General features: G+C 40.1%; 1 non-coding gene across 1 annotated transcript; it reads left to right on the top strand.

Moving 5' to 3' along the window:
* The first annotated feature begins 5,385 nt into the window (after positions 1–5,385).
* Positions 5,386–5,487, top strand: LOC115526740. The gene has a single exon (XR_003972742.1). It is a non-coding gene; the product is annotated as a U6 spliceosomal RNA (small nuclear RNA).
* Positions 5,488–7,079: the final 1,592 nt, after the last annotated feature.

A 7,079-nucleotide genomic window follows, 5' to 3' on the forward strand; every position in this document is an offset into this window, starting at 1 on the left:
TCTGGGCCATCATCAGCCCAGAGCCCGACGCGGGGCTCGAACTCACGGACCGCGAGATCGTGACCCGGCTGAAGTCGGACGCTCAACCGACTGCGCCACCCAGGCGCCCCTGCCCAGAAGTGTTTTGAACCTTAAAAAAAAATACTTTTCCTCTTTTATAAAGAAAAATGTGCCTGGGTGACTCAGTCAGTTAAGCATCTGACTCATGATCTCGTGGTTCTTGAGTTCAAGCCCCACATGGGGCTCTGTGCTGACATCTCAGAGCCTGGAGCCTGCTTTGGATTCTGTGTCTCCCTCTCTCTCTGTTCCTCCCCTACTCATGCTCTGTCTCTCTCTCTCTTAAAAATAAAGATTAAAAAAAATTTTTTTAAATGCTATGCTCAACCACCCAACAAACTCTTGACATGACCCACCTAGCAAGATGAGACCCTGGCCCCATCAGGTGCTCCCTTAGAAGGCTCATTTGTGCAGATTCCCTACAGCTAAGAGAATTCATCAAACCTACTTTGTTTGCTTATATTACAGGAACAGTAGACTTACATTGGTTCCCAAGTTGTGAAATTCTCCTATAATATTAAACACCCTTTTTTTCAAAGTACACATACATTTCCTTCTAGAAATGTTGATACATATCCAAAAGAACTTTCTTTATCTGTTTGAAAACCAATGCTATAAAATGTTAGCGGAACAAAAGGAAGATGTGAAGGCTACACAAAGAATGACTCTGTGGGACCCAGAGAGAAAAAGAGAAGAGAACCATCATGAAACTACCTGGCCAAACAGTGTTCTCAGAAATGGGTATATGTTCTTTCTCAACATGTATACCAAACCTTTAGGTTTGAAATAGCACATGTCTGTGTGTTATGCAGTATACTACTCAAATGAAAAAGTTTTCACCCCAACTCCAGAAGGGCCCTACTTTATAAATTTCTTATTTCTCGTGCAATGCATTCAGTATGACCCTCTCCTATACGAGCTCGTCAACTTTGTCATTTGCCATTAGTAGATGCTTGAGAAGCAATGCAAAGACCTCCTGTCCACAAAGCCCAACTGCAGGCATATGTATGAATCCAGAGCCCCTAGCTAGGGACAAGGAAGGGATATATGTGTGTATTTTGGGTGTGGGGAGTGGGAGCGGGTGGAATCCCAGAGATCACAGGTTGCAGAGCTCTCTTTGAACTTGATCATTTTTAAACTTTGCCTTTCCTTGAGAAATAATGACATCTGAGACACAACACAATCCCAGGGTATGAACAGGCATGAGACTTCAACTGCTCCTACTAGCAGAAGTGAGAGAATACCAATATGACAACTCCACAGACATATGGTACAAGGGATCATTACCCAGGCTGATCAACTCTGCACGGTCCTATCTGCCTTGGCCCCATAAAGCACCATTGTACAGTTTAACACAGCTGGACTGACTCTTCAGAAACACACTGCGTGGCTAAGGCTGTGCTGACCTGAAAGAAAAGAAGGAAAAAAGATAGCATTAATGTCTCCCTCTCATGTCAACAGGATTTAGTGAAAAAGAAACAGAGGACTTTGTCATTTTTTAATGCCCCCAAATCTTCCTATATATCCAGGATATTTTGAATTCTATTTAGTATTTGATTTGAGTTTTAATTATTTAACAGTAGATAAAGTCAAATGAGTAAATCACATGCATTAAAATCCTGAAAACCTTTCCCAACCTAAAGATAGCCAATAACTTTTAGCCTACATTTCACTTGAGGAAAAACAAATGTTTCAATGAAGTGTCCCAAATTCTTAGACAAATCAGAGATAAGAAGCTCCCGCCAGCGACTTCAGTGTTACTGGCCCAATTTAGCAGTTTGGGCCTTGGCGGAAGTCCCACTGACAGGACAGAGGACTCTTTGGGAAGACAGAGGCAATTTGAAATGCAAGTGTTATTTATAAATTATCTCCAGATGGTCCAGTTCCTACAATTCCTAAATTGCTCAGATTTTCAGAGTGGAAATTTTAATCACAGACATTTGAGGTGGATTTAGTCTAAACTGGGGATGATTTTGAGAACTTAAATGACAAAAAGAAGGCAAGAGAGTCTCTCCTGGGACTGCTCAGGAGACTTGCCCTTGCTTGTGGTGTCAGTGAATCACCATTTGCATTCAGCTTTACAGTTCACAAAGCCCTTTTGCTCAGACTCTCAGAGAGGCCTTGCCCTTTGCACCTGGGAGGAACTGATGAAAATATCCTCTAGGGAGGGAACCAAACTGAATAGCTAATTTACTGTTAGAGCATCTCTCTCTCTGTCTCTCTCTCTCTCTGTTTCTCTCTCACCCTAGCACAGGTTAGGTATTACAGTTCCAATTCTCCTGTTTCTGGTAAGCACTTCTCCATATCAGGAGCTATGTCTGATCTACACTTTGCCATCTCCCCTGCTCCGTCCCTACACCTTCCTCCCTCTCCTTCCTTCTTTCACTACTCCTTTTCTTTCTCCCTTCTGCTCTCTCTTTCTTTCTTCCTTCTATCCTTCCATCCTTCCATTGTTCTTTCCACTATTTCTTTCATTTATCCAACAATTGTTTATTAAGCCCTTACTATGTGCCAGGCACAGGGTTGGGTGCTGAGTAGAGGGCAAAATACCCTTTTGTCAGATGCTAGTGGACAAAAAAAAAAAAAAAAAAAAGGACCTGAGTCCTCCCTCACCAAAGAGCTTTATAGAATCACATAAATTCCAGTGCATCAGAGTCTATGTATCCAAAAGAATAAAACCTTAACATCTCTACTTCTACCAAAGATTAATTTGAGACTCTGAGGAAAGATGATCTACCCAAGATTATAAAATTACAATTGAAATTGCAGGGGAGGGTCGGGACAGCTCTCTTAGGCCTCCACATACACAGGCTATGATTCTTCTGTGTATGTTTTTGGTTTAGCTCAGACTGTGGGTTCTGCTCAGACTCAGAGCAGGCATTTGATGACTTTAGGGTCTCCTGGGTGGCTCAGTCAGTTAAGCATCCAACTCTTGATCTGGGCTCAGGTCATGATCTGACCTGAGTTCGTGGGAACAAGCCCTATATCAGGCTCTGCATGGAGAAGTTGGAGGCTGCTTGGGGATTCTCTCTCAACTTCTCTCTCTGCCCCTCCATCACTCATTCTCTCTCTCTCTCTCTCTCTCTCTCTCTCTCTCTCTTTCAAAAAAAAAGCAGGAATTTGATGACTTTAGAATAAGATCCAGAGGATCATTAAGAAGGAATGTTCATTATTGCCCAGGTTCATTGACTTGTATGGATAAAATACATACAAACAGGAGAAAAACAGTTTACCTAATGAAAAAAAATGACTTAGAGGGGTGCCTGGGTGGCTCTGTTGGTTGGGTGTCCAACTCTTGGTTTTTGTTCAGGTCATGATCTCATGGTTTGTGGGTTCAAGCCCTGCCTTGGGTTCTCCACTGGGCATGGAGCCTGCTTAAGATTCTCTCTCTCTCTCTCTCTCTCTCTCTCTCCCTCTCTTCCTCTCTCTCTCTCTATGTCCCTCCACCCCTCAAAAAAAAAAAAAAAGAAAAGAAAAGAAAAAATGACTGATTCAGCAAGAAAATCATAAGACTATAGGTATGTTATTCATTTGGAAGGCCATACATGCTTGTATAATTGATTTACAAACTAATTCTCTAGAAAGAATAATATGGTGGTTAATTCTGTCAATGATTATCACCACAGATATAAGAATGCAATAATGAAGAACGTAGGACAAAGAGAGCTACCCCTTGGGCTTTCAAACTCCAGCCCATATCAAAATGACCTAGAAGGCTTGTTACAACATGCATCAATAAATAGGCTCATCCCCAGAGTTTCTGATTCAGTAAATATGAGGTGGGGCCTGAGAATTTGCATTTCTAGTAAGTTCCCAAGTGAAACTGATGCTGCCCTTCCAGCTGGAGAAATGGAGAATCCTGAGTTAGAGATCAGCTTTAGGAAGAGCATTAAAGGTTGTGGAATGGGCAAAGATGGGTGCAAGAGGCACATGACTGAACGTAGCGGGTGTCCAGTGCCGGACACTTTGAAAAGGATGTGGATGAGGTTGTGGAGAACTCTGAAAGCCAGAAAAGAATGGAAGGAAGGAAGGAAGGAAGGAAGGAAGGAAGGAAGGAAGGAAGGAACAAAGGGAAAGAAAGGAAGAAAGAAGAAAGAAAGAAAGAAAGAAAGAAAGAAAGAAAAGAAAGGAAAGAAAGAAAGAAAGAAAGAAAGAAAGAAAGAAAGAAAGAAAGAAAGAAAGAAAGAAGAAAGAAAGAAAAGAAAGAAAAGAAACGAAAGAAAGAAAAAGGCGGGAGGAAGGTAAGATTTTCTAAAGTAAGAGAGAAACATTAAATGTTTTTGATGAGAAGCATCACGTATGTCACAACCTGTGTTTCAGAAAGATAACTAGCGACTATGTGAGGAGTTTGGGTCTCTTTGAAAGCAAAAATTTTGGGCAGAATCTGTGGCTTTTCTGTATAATTTCATGATACAGTTAACTGAGAGAGAAATTAAGTGAAAGGATACAAAATAAACAGAAATAATTTTTTAAACTCCAATATTACAATCTAACAATATAATGCTATTGATTTATTCTTAAAATATATTTTTTAATTTAAGTAATATGTATATAATTTTTATTAAAATTTTAGAAAATACAGAAAAGGAGAGGAAAAAAACTCAATCACTCATATTCCCATTACCTCCACACAACCACTAGTAATTTTTTTAATCTTATTTATTTATTTTTAGTAATCTTTATACCTGTGGGTTTCAAACTCACCCAGAGATCAAGAGTCACATGCTCTTCCAACTGAGCCAGCCAGGCACCTCAACCAATAGTAATTTTTTAGTGTATTGTCTCTATTGTCTCTTCATCTTTTTTATAGACAAGAATATTTCACTTGTGACCACACTATAGATAAAAAATTTTTCCTATCTTATTTTATACAAAATATTTTCCTAAGTTACTATATGCTTTTGCTAAACACAACAATCACCAAATGCAAATGCTACAGCAGTTGTTGTTTGCCTACCTAATCATCCTATTCCAGATTTTCCCTGCTGGCTGAAGCCAATGATTTTTGGTCCACACCTCCTTTATTTGGCTTAAGTAAATCTTCACTAATATAAAGCAGTCAAAGTAGTTCTCTCTTGCCAGTAACTGATTTAATGGCTTTCTTTCAGAAAATGTCAAAGTTTTTTACTTTGACAGTCAAAGTTTTCTGTTACTCTAACAGAAATGAGCAATGTGAACAATGCCCCCCAAAGCTATCACATCCTAATGGTTGGACCTATAAATGTCACCTTATTTGGGAGATGGGTCTTTCCAGATGTGATTAAGTTAAGGGTCTTGCTGGATTAGCTGGGTGGCCCTAACTGCCATCATCAGTGTCATCACAAGAGAGAAGCTTCCACAATACACATACTAAAAATGGAATACTATAGAGAAAACTGCATGGTCCTGCACAAGAATGACACACAAATTCATGAAGAGCTCCACATTTAAAAGAGGGAGAGAGGCAAAAGGAGACTTTACATGGGCACACAAAGGAGGTGATACAAAAATGGAGCAGAGAGGTTTGAAGACTGGACTGAGGTGGCCACATGACAAGAAACACTAGCAGCACCCTGAAGATGGAAGAAGCAAGGAGTGGATTCTCCCTTAGAACATCCAGAGGGAGCACAACCCTATCAACACCTTAATTTCAGCCCAGTGATACTGATTTTAGACTCCAGAACTGTGACCGAAGAAATTTTGATTGTTTTATATCACCGAGTTTGATGTCACATAGGAGCTGTAGACAGCTAATACATTGACCTAGTCCAAATCCTTCTTGAAACGTTCTGTCCCAGTTCTGGTCAATAAGACATAGTCTATGAAACAGAAGGCTCTTCTTGGAAAGATTTTATTGCTCTTAGAAAAAGAAATGTAGGGGTTGGGAGGTGGGCAGGAGTCTAATTTTTCTTCTGAATGTTGTTGCATCTACCTGTAACATTAAAACCATGGCAGCCATCTTGTAACTATGAGGCAGGTCAGCCTGAGAACAAGCCAATGAGCTAAAGGTGGGAGAGCAGAAAGACTGAAGAAAACTTGGACCTTTGATGACATCATCAAACTGCTTTAATTAACCAGCCCTGGGACTTTCCTATTAGATTTCTTCTTATGCAAGAGGATCTTTTTTAATTTTTTGTTAATGTTTATTTATTTTTGAAAGAGAGACAGAGCATGAGTGGGGGAGGGGCAGAGAGAAGGAGGCACAGAATTGGAAGCAGGCTCCAGGCTCCGAGATGTCATCAGAGAGTCCGATGAGGGGGCTCAAACTCACCAATAGTGAGATCATGACCTGAGCTGTAGTCAGATGCTCAACCGACTGAACCACCGAGGCGCCCCACGAGATGATCTTCTAACGTGAGATTAATGTGATTTTCAGGCTACCTTTAGTTAGGTTTTCCCTTATTTTCAGATGAAAGCAACATACCAGATAGATTACACCATAATTATGGTGGGCCTGCAAACAACTGCCTGACTTTGTAAATAAAGTTTTATTGGATCACAGTCTAATCCATAGACCACTGTTGTCTTTTGCACTACAATAATAAAGTTGAGTAGTTGTGATGGAGCTCGAATGGCCCACAAGCCTAAAATTACACTACCAGGTCCTGTCACAAAAAGTTTGCAAACTTTTGCTATTCTGGAACACATCCATTCCTTTATTGTTACATATTGTTTTTCTAGTTTCTCTGAAAATTGTCTTCTCTATGTAAATTTTTAAAACCTATCACTTGACCATACACCCAAGTGCTATACAAAGAAAAAAGGGTCCAATAAGAAAATAATTAACACACTCATGGAAACAATTTACAATCAGCTCCCACCTCAGCTGTGATCTTACCAGAGTCTGCCAAAGGTTGTGATCAACACATGGGACTGCATTTTTCCACATATAAATAAGTACTAGGGAGTACAACAACAAATTCAAAACTGCAGCCTAATCCTGAGGAAAAAACAAGGAAAAAAAGCTTTTCTTTTCCTTTTTTTAAGTTTAAATCAGCCAAACTAAACTTCCTCCAAGGCTGAATGCTGTTGGTGGGATGTAC

This window comes from Lynx canadensis, chromosome A1 (assembly GCF_007474595.2).
Source record: "Lynx canadensis isolate LIC74 chromosome A1, mLynCan4.pri.v2, whole genome shotgun sequence".
NCBI lineage: Eukaryota > Metazoa > Chordata > Mammalia > Carnivora > Felidae > Lynx > Lynx canadensis.